The 15,119-nt window shown below is 37.7% G+C and overlaps 1 long non-coding RNA gene and 2 pseudogenes across 1 annotated transcript in view; 2 read left to right on the forward strand and 1 right to left on the reverse strand.

Moving 5' to 3' along the window:
- LOC126600960 (uncharacterized) overlaps window positions 1–15,119 on the forward strand; it is a 66,206-nt gene that overhangs the window by 14,137 nt on the left and 36,950 nt on the right. The gene's annotated exons all lie outside the window — the stretch shown is intronic.
- LOC126600949 (uncharacterized) lies at window positions 6–9,462 on the forward strand (annotated as a pseudogene).
- On the reverse strand, window positions 10,337–12,289 carry LOC126600941 (cytochrome P450 736A117-like; annotated as a pseudogene).

Raw genomic sequence — 15,119 nt, forward strand, 5'->3', positions numbered from 1 at the left:
AAGAAATGGCGGAAGCATCATCGGCGTCTGCGACAAAGTCGGATGAAGAGAAAGTAGAGATGATGGACCGATTGCTAACTCGGCTAGCTCTCTGCGATGACTCCAACCTCCAACCCTTACTCTCCAAGCTTCTCCCCTTCACCATTTCCTCCCGTTCTTCTCAATCATCCGCCGTACGCAACAAGGTCAGAGTCAAACTCTTTCTCTCTCTCTTTCTCTCTCCATTCGCTTTGCTACTTTTTTCTATCGGCGGTGGTCTTTAATTTCTGAAAAATAATTGCCACAAATATTGGTTTACTTTTATGTTTAGCTGAATTTGGTAATTGGGTTTTGAATCTATGGAAATTTTAATCTTAAATTGGATTTTGTTGTTTGGGGGGGGGCAGGTTCTTGAGATATTGAGTTTCAGTTCAAAGTATACAGCCACAGAGAAGGAGAAAGAGGGTATAACTGGGTTTAAGAAAGTTTCATTAAACTTTACTGGTCATCCGTCTACTTTGAAAAAAAGCTGGTTTTGAGAAGCAGCAAAATGCTGCTTCTATTTTTCTGCTTATTTTGACTGGAACTTTGAAAAGAAGCACTTATTTTTACATTTACCAAACACATTTTACACCCCACTTTTTTTCATAGCTACTTTTTTTTTTATAATTTCAGCTGTGCCAAAATGGGGCATAATGAACTAAAACTTTACAGTTCTTCGTCTAAAATACGCCGTCTGTAACAGGAACTAAGAGTCACGTAATACGTAACTTTGGTTGAATTGTTGCAGCCAATTTAGAATACTGCACTACAAAAGCTTACGTTTGTATTTGTAGGTTTTCAAATTGCTATCGAACTCAGTTGGAAATGGATAGGCAGATAGTTATAGACAAAAGGCTCAGTTGACCAAAGGCTTGCTAAAGGCGTGGCGTGTGCAGCTGCGTTCCAAGCTTGTGTTGGTATACCATGGGTCCAGCCCATGATGAAGGACATTAAAGCTCCAGCTCATTATAAAGGATGGATGCTAGAAAATTCTAGCTTGCAAAGTAGGATGGTTAGTCTAGAATTATCTAAGCTAGAGGTTTGTAGAAAGAACTAGAAACTAGTAGAATGCCAAGCCCTCATCTATAAATATGGGTGTGATGTTATAGTGATGTAACCAATCAAGAAAGAAGTGAGTAGCAAAGGATCAAGTCCAAAGCTAGAGTTCCACTCCAAGAGTGAGAGTGAGAGTGTTCCACTACACATTGTATGAGTGAAGTTTAGAGTGATAGAAAGTGTGTGTTATACTTTCTTGTATCCAACAAGCCTTGTCTTTGGCTTGGTAAGACTACTCTTGTTGTACCCATTATTTTCATATAGTGAAGATTGATCGTTGATCCGTGACTGTAGGCATAAATTGCTGAACCATGTAAATTCTTGGTGTCCGTTTTCTATTTTACTTTGTGCATTCTCTATCTTGACATCCATTTTTTGAAATTCAATTGTTATGGTAGAGTTTTATTAATTGGACCCTTTATGTGCTTAGGTGCGATTATTAGAGGCGTTTCCATCCCTCCTATTTCACGGCTTTTCAACGACGGAGTATCTGTGAGTGAACCCCTTCTAAAATGCATATTTTACTATTAGAAATGCATACGTGAAAGGCATGATTTAGCTCTGGTTTGGTATTAAAGTGATTTTTAAAAAAATGGGTATCAAAGAAAGTTGGAAGAGTTTTTGGTGTTTAGTAAATACTCTAAATCAACTTTATTTGACATATTTTAGATGAAAAAAAAAAGCTAAAAACCTGAAGCTGCAAAAAGCAGCTTGAAAAAACAGCTTATTGTAAAAAACATGGGTGAACAGTAATTCATTAATGAATTTTTCAATTTGCCAACATTGCCCTCCTTTCTCCTGCTTTCCTCACACTTTCAGATTCTCTCTTGCACACCCTTTTCAAGCTTCCACCAAAAACCCTAGCGATTCTCGTTCCTTTTCGACAAACCCGAATCGAAATCAGGATCTGTTAAGCCCTAATTGCAGCAATCTCACGGCATCGCGAGCTTCGTCCACTGAAACTGTGAGTGTATTTCTTGCTCTTCGCGTTAAATTTAACAGATATGTTAGCTTACTGCTGAGTTGTGCCCCGAGTTGATCAAATGCTTGTTCGTCTGGGTTCTTACTGTCAAGGGTCGGTTTTAACATAGGAATTGGATTAGAAAAGATAAATATTGGGGGCTTTTCTGTGGAATTTTCTGTTCTTGAAATGTTGGTATGGTAAATTTTCCCGGATTTTTTAATCGGTTGAATTTGGTTTGCTTGTCCTTGATTTGAATCTGTTGTTTGAGGAATGAAGAGCTGGTTTTGTGCTCCTAAAAACAGTGAACGTCGACCAAACTTATCAAGTTGAAGGATCACATGAAATAGAAGCATTAAGAAATAGAATAGCGGCAAGTTTGATGAATGCATCTAAACAATATTGTACTAATGAATCTTAGATATTCAGTCTAAAATATTTCAATTGAAGTAGTTTGTCATACTAATTAATATTTAATATAATGTTCATAAATATTTTTCTTTTAAAAATAAAGTATATTTAGTAATTCACCTTTATTTGTTAAGAAAATTAAATTAATAGCACATCTAGTATTATACCCTTTTTGGTCATTTTACACAGTCACAGTTGTTTTACATAAAAGTTTACCAAACACTATTATACTGTTTTTTTTCTTTTTCAAAAGCACTTTTACAAAAAGATTTACCATACACTTTTCTGCTTATTCTCACAGCATAACAGAATCAGTTTTTTTTTTTCAAAGTACAGCAATACCAAACCAGCCTTTAATGGTTACGTTTTATGAAACGTTTATGAGTAAATTGGATTTACGCTTTATGATATTCATGCTTTATTTATTTTATGTTCTTCGTAGTATATATGATTGCTGACTATATACTACAAATAGGTTTTACGATATGAGGAACTCCGATTAAGATAGATATATATAGATATTAGAAATATTATGTTAATGTCTTTATGTACTTAGTGGCTATTCGAATGTACTTACTTAGTGGATCTTCGAGTCCTCTCAGTGTAGGATGCATCTCTTTGTTCATTCAATTTTATATTATTCCTTTTTAGTGTCTAGGATTAGTTGTAAGCTCTAAACACGTTCCATAATTGCATAATCATTGTATTTAAATTTATAAGTATTGTTTATATTTATTATTTCTCATGCATCCTAGTATGGCTTCTTCACCTTCGGGTGTCAGCCAGCACGTGCCTACCCTCTGTTTGGAGAATATCAGGGTCGAATGTGTCAAAATTGCTATTGAACTCAGTTGCAAAGGGATAGGCAGATGGTTACAGTCAACTTGCAAAAGGAATAGGCACAGATCCGTCTTTACATATTTTCTGCGCTCAGTTCATATGCTCATAGATGGATAAGGGTGTGTGATGTATCTATTTTAAGTAAAATGAAAAAATAAATCTGCTCTCTTCTGAGACAATTTGTTATACATGACCTTGCACACAACATTTGAGATTTGAGATTTGAAAGAACAAGAATGCATCTCAGCGGTCGACGATGCAATTCTGGTTTTGACTCCACCTTTGATGCCATTTTTGTAAGCACAAACAAAATAGGAATGTAGAAAATAAGGATATGAATAGTGCATAGAGTAAATGTGTGGGAAGTAAAGAATATGAATTGGTATTTACTATTTATAAAAAATATTTGGAAAGAGTCTTTGGAATTTTTTATTTTTCTATTTTTTCTTCTCCTTTTTAAACATTTTCCCATTTTCTTTCTATCTTTTTACAATTTTTTTATTTATTATCGTTGAAAATATAAAAATTGTTGGATTAAAGTTGAGATCTAAATTAGACGATGCAATTGCGCCATCTGTAATAAATTCTTTAAACTAGCCGTTGGGAGCCTAGTCGACTGTTGTGGCTTGCCCCACATGCAATTTCTTGTCGCACCACCCTCTTTGTTGGACGCATATAGCGCACACGCCCGACACAAAATGAATAAATAAATAAATAAAATTGTGGTTGACGTAACATGGTAAATCTGGGCCTGGGGCCAAAATCGCCAAGGTTGCTGCCAAAGCTCTACCAACCATGGCTTGGAGGAGATAGGTGAAGGGAATTTTGGAGTGGATTTAAAGTTTAAGCCATAGTAATCCATGGGCGGAAATGCTGTTTACCCAAGCAATTGCTCCGGTTGCATGCGTTCGATGTCGGACAAAGTTTAGCCATAACAAAATTCTTTGAGATACAAAGTTGCAATTTGCCCCCTCACCATATCAATCACCGCATGCATATGTGACGTTCTCTTTCTTCCCCTTTTTTTGAAAGGATGATAATGGATTAGGAGCCGCGCATAAGGCTTGATTTTCGGACATAATAGTAAAAACTTTATTCTCTAAACCAGCACAATGCGGCAAGAAAAAATCAAGATTCGAGAATTAGCCGTCAACTACAAGTAGGCTACTTTCTTCCCAAACAGACCGTGTTTAAACCTTGCTTTTAAACATTTTCAGACCATGTTTGGTTCTAAAATTATGTTGTATTGAATAAAATGATCATTAAATTTGTTTATACCATACTTAGGGTCTCCGTATTTAGATCTCGTATAAATACTCAGGGGACTCAAATGTAATTATGTAATAAAGGAATGGGCAAATATGTAATAAGTGAGGAGCGCTTATTCTATAAAAAGACCCATCACCCTCACAATTAGGGAGGGCCTCACTCTCACCCTCAGAGGCCATTTCTAAGGCCACACCCTCACCCTCTCAAAGCTCTCATTCTCATAGAGAAGCTCACTCTCTCCCTCAGAAATACAATATCAGTGTGGACGTAGCCCAAACCTTGGGGTAAACCACGATACATCTTATGTTATTTACATTTCTTGCAGATTCACGGTCGGATTTACGTTGATACTTGCTGGAGCCCAAAAAGATTTCGGGGATACTTGCTGATGCTGCTCCAGCACAGGTACCCGCATGATGGTTGCTTTCCATCCACAGTTCACAAGAACATCAAATTATCCAATATTTTTTTACATCGATCTCAATCCTTGTCTTTGCAATCATGGCTTGGCAACATTTCACCAGCGGACTAGCCAAAACCTATGGATGGGATACAACGCTCCAGAATGCACCAAGCCATCAGCGTTTGGGCAGCCTGACCCGTCTGACCCGTCTGACCCGTGCACCTACCCTCTCAGGTAGGCATGGGGTAGTTTGGACGCGCTGATCAGACGCCTTCATGCTGCCTACAAGGACTGTGGATGGTCCCCGGAGACAAACCCTTTTGGGAATGGAGCTATTCGGGTTTCCTTACGTGAAGTGAATGAGTGTCAGGCTAAAGCAAATAAAAAAAAAAAAAAAAAACCAAAAGTAAGAAAAAGAAAAACGGGGAGGATAGGACTTGTCCAGATCCACCATGGCAAGGGTAATGGGAGGAAGAAATAATTAAGGGGACAACTGTGCTGATTTTATTGGCCCATTTGATCAGTAAATTGGGTACTCTCCCGTGAACCCAAGTATTATCCATTTGACTAAATCAGGGGTTAAGCATCAATCCACGAGCTCACTGCTTTGATGCTTTGAGTTGTCATCCGGAGCTTGACCCAACAACCATGTGATAAGTTAAGTATACTCAACAACATTTTGACTAGGGGTGGGTTCAAAAAACCGAAAACCGAAAAAAACCGAAAACCAAACCGAACCGAAACCGAAAAAACCGAACCGAACGAAAAAACCGAACCGAACCGAATTCTTTTGGTTCGGTTCGGTTTTAGTGATCTAGAAACCGAACTAAACCGAACCGAACCGAATTAATTAAATTAATTTTTTTATTTAATTATTTGTTTTGGGTATTATTTTCTAAACCCAATTTGTAAGTTAAAATGTGCTAAACCCAATGTGTTGCCAAACTTTAAGCTCAAAATATTTAAAAAAGGCCTATAAAAACTCTAAACCCTAACCTATTATTTATCCCCCATATAAGGTTACGGAACCAAACCTCCTCCAGAAGTACCTACATCCATCTCCATAGCACTGCCTACTTCTGCCCTAGCTTTCTTTTCCAAATCTACTCTCATATAACATGTAACAGAATCCATAAACATTTATTTCGGGTAGATTACTTGGGTAATTTGTGATGGAAAAGAATCTAACACACACTAAATAAATCCACCCACGCATTATTTTTACTAATCAAGTTGTCAACATGCAAATACAAGCAAACAACCTTGATCTTTGAACAACATCATACAATTTAACTTTTCTAAGTCATTTGTACAATTTTTGTGTTGTGAGGTTGTTAGTTTGGACTTTGGAAGACTTGATTGATGATTTTAGTTCAATTTTAAATGTTTATTTTCATTGTCTTTGATTCTAGTTAGAATGCTTATGTTATGATTGTGTTGGATATGTTAAAATTTAAATTTTCAATGTTTTTCATTTTTTTGAAAAAAAAAAAAACAAAAAACCGAAACCGAACCGAAACCGAACCGGAAAAAACCGAACCGAAAAAAAACCGAACCGAAAAAAACCGAAAAAAAAATGAACCGAACCGAACCGAACCGAAATTTCGGTTTGGTTTCGGTTTTGGCAAAAAACCGAACCGATTTAAACCGAACCCACCCCTAATTTTGACCATACTTTCTTGATCTCTGGGATTGTTGTTGGTGCAATCATGTGAGATGAATATGCTACGCACCAACGAGCAACTGTCGACCACCCACATGGAAAAAGATAAGATGCTCTTCTTTAATATCCTATTTCTCAATATCATTGTTTATTTAATATATTATTATTTTATTTGTATCATGATGATTAATTATAAAATAATAATTATTTTTGTCATAATGATTTAGTACTAGTGAATATTTTATTATAATCATTTTATTATTTTAACACAAAAAAAAAGAACGTTACATTATATGTTGAAGAAAGCAACAAACCATATATTATGGCACCAAAAGCATTAGTTAGTAGTGACTCAGCAACACATCTTTCGAAATCCACATTTTCTCAGCATTTGATTACACAATGGCCAAACTTTCATCATATACAACCATCATTTCCACTAATTACTGATCAACAATCAAGGGTAAACTATGTTACCTTTCCCATTTCATTTTCTTCTATCATTAGAGGAAAAGAGTAAGATTCGATTTATAGTTGGCTTGCACAAGTTGTATTAGGGGACCCTACCAGTAGTAGCCTTTCATGACTAAGGTGTTGCTTGCAAAGCTGCCTACCATATGATTAACAATTTAACACATTCTTTTGTTTATTAATTGTGATCATTAATTAGACAAGTGGATCCAAGATCCTCCTTGTTATTTGGTATGGTTTCATTATTCAGAGATATACGAAGATACGTATTATTTAAGTAACATCTTATTATTTTATTTGTGTCATGATGACTAATTATAAAATAATAATTTTATTATTTTTATGTCATGGTGACTTATGATTAAATAATATAATTATTATTTCTGATATCACATGATTACTACCACGTTATTGATTTATGCAACATGTCATTTATCACACGACAGATTAAATCATTTATTCACAAAAGGCACATAAAACATTATTTTGCCTTGACAAACTTTGTCAATTTGATTCATTTATTATACGGTCGTACTTATACTATCATTTATTGTCAGGAATTATTGAGCAACTAGATCCACTAATCAACATTGTTGCTGATTAAAGAAGTCTACCAACTTATAGAGTGATAAGCCACGTGCTCATGGTGATCTCTTGTCTAACCGGACACCCACTTGCTTATCAGCAACCAGATGATCAAAAGTACGTTCAGTACTCCAAAAATTATTTGACAGTCTGCCGCTATTATTACCAACCAGGTGACCAAAAGTACACCCAGTACTACAAAAAAGTATTCGGCACCCTGCCGCTATTATCGACAACCAGGTGACCAAAAGTACGCCCAGTACTACAAAAAATTATTTGGCACCCCGCCACTATTATTGCCAACCAGGTGATCAAAAATACGCCCAGTACTTCAAATTATACATGAGCATTACTCATATCAATCATACATAAACATTCATAAGCATCACTCATGTCAACATTCATGAGCATCACCCATGTCAACATCCATGAGCATCACTTATATCAATTAACATAAACATTTATGAGCATCACTTATGTCAATCAGCTTCAAAAGCTTCATTTACAAAAGCTCTAACTTCAAAAGCTTCATTTACAGAGCTCCAGCTTCAAAGCTTCACTTGCAAAGCTTCACCTACAAAGCTTCAGTGCAGGGTATACAAATACCGCCTTCGAACAACCGCCGTTTCGGCCCATACATGGATTCAATTTTGAAGCTTCATTTACAAAAGCTCTAGCTTCAAAAGCTTCATTTACAGAGCTCCAGCTTCAAAGCTTCACTTGCAAAGCTTCACCTACAAAACTTCAGTGCAGGGTATACAAATACCGCCTCCGAACAACCGCCGTTTCGGCCCATACATGGATTCAATTTGAAGTTTCCAGCCAACAGACTCTATTGACCGAAGACTTGGGGGACTACATTATGTACCATATATTAGGCCTTAATTGGGGCCTCATAAAAAATACTTGGGGGATTTAGCCCATTATTTATGTACTGAGGAGCGAGCCCTTATTCTATAAAAGGGACTCTCTCACTTTCATTAGAGAGCACCCATTATTCATGTACTGAGGAGCGAGCCTTTATTTTATAAAATGGACTCCCTCACCTTCATTAGAGAGCAACGCCGCCAGCTAAGCAACCGTCTCACCGCGAGCATCACTCCTAGCCCATCACTTATGTATTGAGGAGCGAGCCCTTATTTTATAAAAGGGACTCCCTTACCTTCATTAGAGAGCAACGCCGCCAGCTGAGCAACCGCCTCGCCGTGAGCATCAACTCTAGCCCATCATTTATGTATTGAGGAGCGATCCCTTATTTTATAAAAGGGACCCCCTCACCTTCAACGCCACAAGCCGAGCTAACCAAGGCAACATAAGCTACAAGCAGAGCAGCCTCACAACATGTGCTACTTCTAGTTGAGCATCATTTCAGATTGGGCACCGCTTCACATCGAGTATCAGTTCTAGACGACATCTAGTTACTTCGGCCCACACATGGACTGAATTTCAAGTTTCCAGCCAAAAGACTCTTTTGACTGGAGACTTGGGGGACTACTGTTTATACCATACTTATGGCCTCCGTATTTAGATCTCGTATAAATACTCAAGGGACTCAAATGTAATTATGTAATAAATGAAGGGGCAAATATGTAAGTAGTGAGGAGCCCTTATTCTATAAAAGGACCCCTCACACTCATAATTAGGGAAGGCCTCACTCTCACCGTCAGAGGCCATTTTTGAGGCCACACCCTCACCCTCTCAAAGCTCTCACTCTCATAGAGAAGCTCCCTATCTCCCTCAGAAATACAATATCAGTGTGGACCATTGGGGTGAACCACGATACATCTTGTGTTACTTACATTTCTTGTAGATTCACGGTCGGATTTACGTTGGTTCAAGACCTCCGGTTTTGTGCATCAACAAAATTTAACCGTTTTCGATATGTTTTCTTTATTTTTTGCTAGTGTATGGTTTATTGAGACACATTTTAAAAAAAAAAAGATATTATCTACGCTAAGGAGAAGGGGGTGAGCCTAACCTCATAATGAGCTAACAATAATGTGGTTCAAATTTTCCTTTGGTGAGAATTGAACCTAAGAAAAACCAGATATTGGACCAAAAGAAACAGGAAAAAAAAATGGGTAAAGACTCTTTCAACCAAACAATTCAACATAAGAGAAAAACAGTTCCTACAGACACAAATGCTCCAATATGGGTCTTGTTGTGGTTGTAGCGGAGGAGGATCATGAAAATGGCCAGTAATGTGAAGGTGAAAGGTTACATTATGGAGGGGTTTTTCTTCTCAAACTAATGTGCATTTTGGCATACAAGTTTGCCTTGCTTTTTTTTTTTTCTTCTTTCTTTTCTTAACCTTGTGATGTTTTTTCTGCTTTAGAGGGGTTAGGTTTCATATCTCCCTCTTTTCCTTTTATCTTTGTTGTTTTTGTTTCTAGAGGAGTAAGGTTTATGTCCCCCATTTTTTTCATGTATTTTAACTTATCTGTTTTTTCTTTATTATGAGGGGTTATGTTTATGTCCCCTATCTAAGTGTACCATTTTTCTGATATCAATAAAATCTCCCTGGTAGAGTCGAAGTTTCCTAAAAATAAAAAAATAAAAAAAGTTTGCGAAAACGTTTCATTCACCAGCATTATAGTTTTAAAGAAGAAAATTAAACCCTTTTTTGCCAGGTTATATATATATATATATATATATATATATGGAATAGCAACGGCTGTTATTTTATATATAGAAATAACGCGTGTACGGTTATAGCAGTTGCTATTCCATATAGCCTCAATCTTTCAACATGAAAATGGAATAGCAACAGCTCTAAGAGCAATTTTTCTGCATATGGTTATACCAGTAGATTCAGTCATGTCTAAATCCTCCCCACTTGCTCCACCAGGCAACGTCCAGTCGAACTTGTGCACGATATTTGCCAACGCAATCTCATTGACAGCCATGGCAAACTGAATTCCCGGACAGACCCTCCTACCAGCACCAAACGGAATTAACTGAAAGTCATTCCCTTTATAATCTATCTCACTATTCAAGAACCTTTCTGGCTCAAACTCCTCTGGTTTTTCATATAGTTTGGGATCTCTTCCAATTTGCCATGCATTGATCATAACGTGTGTCTTGGCCTTAATTTTGTAACCACCTATTTCCACGTCTTGGGCCGCAATCCTGGGCACTAGTAATGGAAGTGGTGGATGTAGGCGAAGAGTCTCCTTGATCACCGCCTTCAAGTAGTGCGTTCCAATCAAATCATCTTCTGTTATGTGTTCTCCCTTTCGACCAATTTCTCGTACCTCATTCTGCAACTTTTTCATGACCCTAGGATGCCTTAAAAGCTCAGTCATTGTCCACTCCAGGACCGTATGTGGTATCAGTGCCACCAGCAAACATATCCTGCAACAGTTAATATTATTGATTAAGGTATTTGAAATACATATAATTACATAGAGGAAGAATTGTGTTAGTTTTAAAGGAAAATAAGCAGCAGGAAGCAAGACAACTTATCGGATTTGATTTACTACTTGTAACAGTATGTGATTTAACACCGAAGTATTGGATTTTCAGGTGTTTAATATCTAATATATGTACGAATCAGTTTAGTTAATAGCTTTCTAACGGAAACACAGAGAGAGAGAGAGAGAGAGGGAGAGAGAGAGAGAGAGAGAGAGAGAGAGAGAGAGAGATGATTACCAAGATGAGAGCCTTAATACTAACTGTCTCAAGAGGAAAACCTGCCAAGTTTTCTTTCTGAAATGCAAGCAAAACATCGACAAAATCCAGTTGGTCATCATCTCCACTCCCTGAACTCTGACCCATATGCTCTTGGACCACTTTATCTAAAAAGTCATCAAACTTCTTAGCCACCTTGTCGAACCTGGCTTCCAAACCGTTGACACGGCTCAACCAAGAAAGCCATGGGATATAGTCCCCAATGTTAGTAGTTCCCAATAACTCATTGAACTCCCCCAAAAGTCCCGCAAACTTCATCCCACCTTCACCACTGTACTTCCTCCCCAGGGCGACTCTACATACAACATCATTAGTAAGCCTCACAAACATTTCGCTTAAATTCAAAACTGATGGTGATGACTTCATTATGTTGCTGATCATGGTTTTGGTTTCCTCTTCTCTGACAAAGCGAAAAGAGCGAACCCTTTTGTTGCTCAAAAGATTTATAACACATATGCTTTTGACCTGCCTCCAATACTCACCATAAGGAGCAGATGCAACGTCTTTGAAGTTGTAGAGAAGCTTCTCAAAGTTGGTGGACTTGGGTCGATCAGAAAATGTGAGATCATGGGTTTTCATTATCTCCCGAGCTTCCTGAGCTGAAGAGACAACAAGGACTGGGACATGTCCGAAGTGAAGAAGCATGAGAGGGCCATGGCGTTGAGATAATTTTTGCAGTGAGCGATGTGGGTACAAGTCTATTTGGTGAAAGTTTCCGATGATAGGGAGCTTCGGCGGAGAAGGCGGTGATGAGGTTTTGTTGGAGGTTGTGGTGGAGGAGTACCATCTGTATATGAGAATGGTGAAAATGGCCAGAAGTGTGAAGGCCAAAGGTTGCAAAAAGGAGGTGGTTTCATTCACCAGCATCATTGTCCGACCTGGGAAAAGAAAATGTGTTTTTGTGTATGTATTCTCTGCGCTTGTGTATTTATAGTCCTACTTTGTGGGGTAGGTGGCTTTCTTTTTCTAGCAGATTTGCCATAGATTGCTCCATTTGTATCTTCCAACGCAAATTTCATTTTCATTACCTTGCTTTCTATCTTCTTTTCCTTTGACTCACTTAGTTATTGGTTTCTATGTCATCTTACATTTTCTTTGAAATAATCATAACAAAAAAAAAAAAAAAAAAACACAAGAATAGTATACAAGGTAGTGTATAGGACATCTTTAAGACAAAAGTTTTCAAATTGTTGTCGACCACTAGGTATGATGAGCTAAAACTTCGTAATATTCACATAATCTGCAGCTTTGGTATGATGAGCTAGAACTTGGTAAGATTCACATAATCTGCAGCTTTGGTATGATGAGCTAAAACTTGGTAAGATTTACATTGTAACGACCCATCCCCAGTTATTACGATTTTTATAATTCTAAAGTGTGAATTTACGAAAATGCCATTCGAGGCAAAAACGTTGACTTTTGTTGACCACCTTGTCGTGTCACGTAAGATTCGTCTCCTTGGCGTATCCTTGTAGTATTCGTCGCTATGAACGTGTGGACGCAAGTGGAATCAAATTTGGAGCTAGGATGAAGATTTTACGGGACTTGGAACGGTAAGGGCATTTTGGTAATTTTACAATTGGAGATATTCTCCATCATGGACCATTAGGGTGGCGACATGTGGCAGGTTACCCCATTTTCTGGGGTGTTCCTTTTTCCCGTGATCTCTCTCTGTAGAATTCTCTCTCTCTTTTCCCTCTTCTTTTTCTCGGATTTTTCTTCTTCTCCTCGTGAGCTTCTCTCTCCCTTCACTCTCTCTAGAACTCTTTCCCCCTCATTTTCTTAGTCACTCCCCCTTTCTGAGCAACTCCCATACATACGCACACTACCAATCTTCTCTCTCATTGTTCTCCCTTAATTCTTTCCCTCTAACTCTCTCATTGTCCTCTATCTTCTCTGTCAACCACTTCAATTCTCCCTTTCTTCTCAACTCTCACCTCTCTCTCTGAGCACAATGCAACAGAGAAATCCCCAACATTCATCATCGATAGCTGACATGCCTAACCCTGATATCCTCCAAATACCAAGGTAGACACGTGCTGGCCAACACTTGAAGATGACGAAGCCATATTAGGATGCATGAGAACTAAAAACAATTAACTGACATAAATAAAACTTGTAAATATAATTATAATGAATATGCAATTGTGGAACGGGTTCGGAGCATACAACTAATCTGAGACACTAAAAAGGAATAATATTGAATTGAATGAACAATGGGATGGGTCCTACACCGAGAGGACTCAAAGATGCCGATGTGGAAGTGGATTGACGTCGGGATTGTACACCAGCATCATTGTCCTACCTGGGAAAAGAAAATGTGTTTTTGTGTATGTATGCTCTGCGCTTGTGTATTTATATAGTCCTACTTTGTGGGGTAGGTGGCTTTCTTTTTCTAGCAGATTTGCCATAGATTGCTCCATTTGTATCTTCCAACGTAAATTTCATTTTCATTACCTTGCTTTCTATCTTCTTTTCCTTTGACTCACTTAGTTATTGGTTTCTATGTCATCTTATATTTTCTTTGAAATAATCATAACAAGAAAAAAAAAAAAAAACAAGAATAGTATACAAGGTAGTGTATAGGACATCTTTAAGACAAAAATTTTCAAATTGTTGTTGACCACTAGGTATGATGATGACACGCCCCAATCCCAATATTTCCTCGAATACCAGGATAGGCACGTGCTGGCCAACACCCGAGGGTGACGAAAGCCATTTATTGAGTGCAATTGCTGAAAACAAGGAATAGATAAGGTATATAAATATAAAAGAATAAAGAATATGCATTTAAGGAACGTGTTCAGAGCATACGACTAACTAGAATACTAAAAGAAATAATATAAAATTGAATGAATAAAAGAATGGGTCCCACACCAAGAGGACTCGAAGATGCCGATGCGGAAGTGCCTTGATGCCGGAATTGTATGCCTCGATTCTAAGTCCTGAAGGGGGCGCAAAACAAACATGAGTGGACCAAGTTGATATATACATAATAAAACAGTTATCAACGTACTAACCCCCAGGTTTTATGAAAACACATATATAATGTTAAACATAGGTTTTCCGAAACCTAGCATGCCGTGCAATGTCTCAAATCATAACTCATATATAATAATCACTAGTGAATTGTCCGATAACCCCCAAGCCCCATGCCGGCTCGCCGTCTCTGAGCAGACAATCAGAGGAAAATACACTTCAAGCCCCATGCTGGCTTCCCATCCCTGTGCTAAATAGCCAGAGGAAACACACTCCAGGCTTTATGCCAACACCAAACCGTCGCCCGGGACGGACCAGAATCTATCCCTACGTCCCGTAGTGGAAAGGACCACTAGGTAAGTACAAAACAATTGAACATATATATATTGAAAAACAACTTCATAGTATAAAGTCATCCATCATCTTCGATGGCATTTACAGTACAATTTACCGTAGCGCATAAGTTGCCAACTAAATCCAATTCCTTTTAAATATCTGTAAAGGATTCTATTCTAGGTCTAATCATCGAAAGATGAAGGCATAGGCTACGACTGGTAAATCGTTAAGACGTAAAGGCACGCCTTTTCCTAAATAGTCTGATTTCAACGGCCCCTGTACGAGCCTTTTTTTTTTATTAATCCATCAGATATTCTATAAGAACATGGGTTATAGGAAAAATAGTAATAATTCAAAGTAGCCTCAGTAAGCATGTTATCTCACAAAACGTTTCATAAAATGTAATCATCAAATCATGCTTTTCATGTATGCAT

Source organism: Malus sylvestris, chromosome 14 (genome assembly GCF_916048215.2).
Source record: "Malus sylvestris chromosome 14, drMalSylv7.2, whole genome shotgun sequence".
NCBI lineage: Eukaryota > Viridiplantae > Streptophyta > Magnoliopsida > Rosales > Rosaceae > Malus > Malus sylvestris.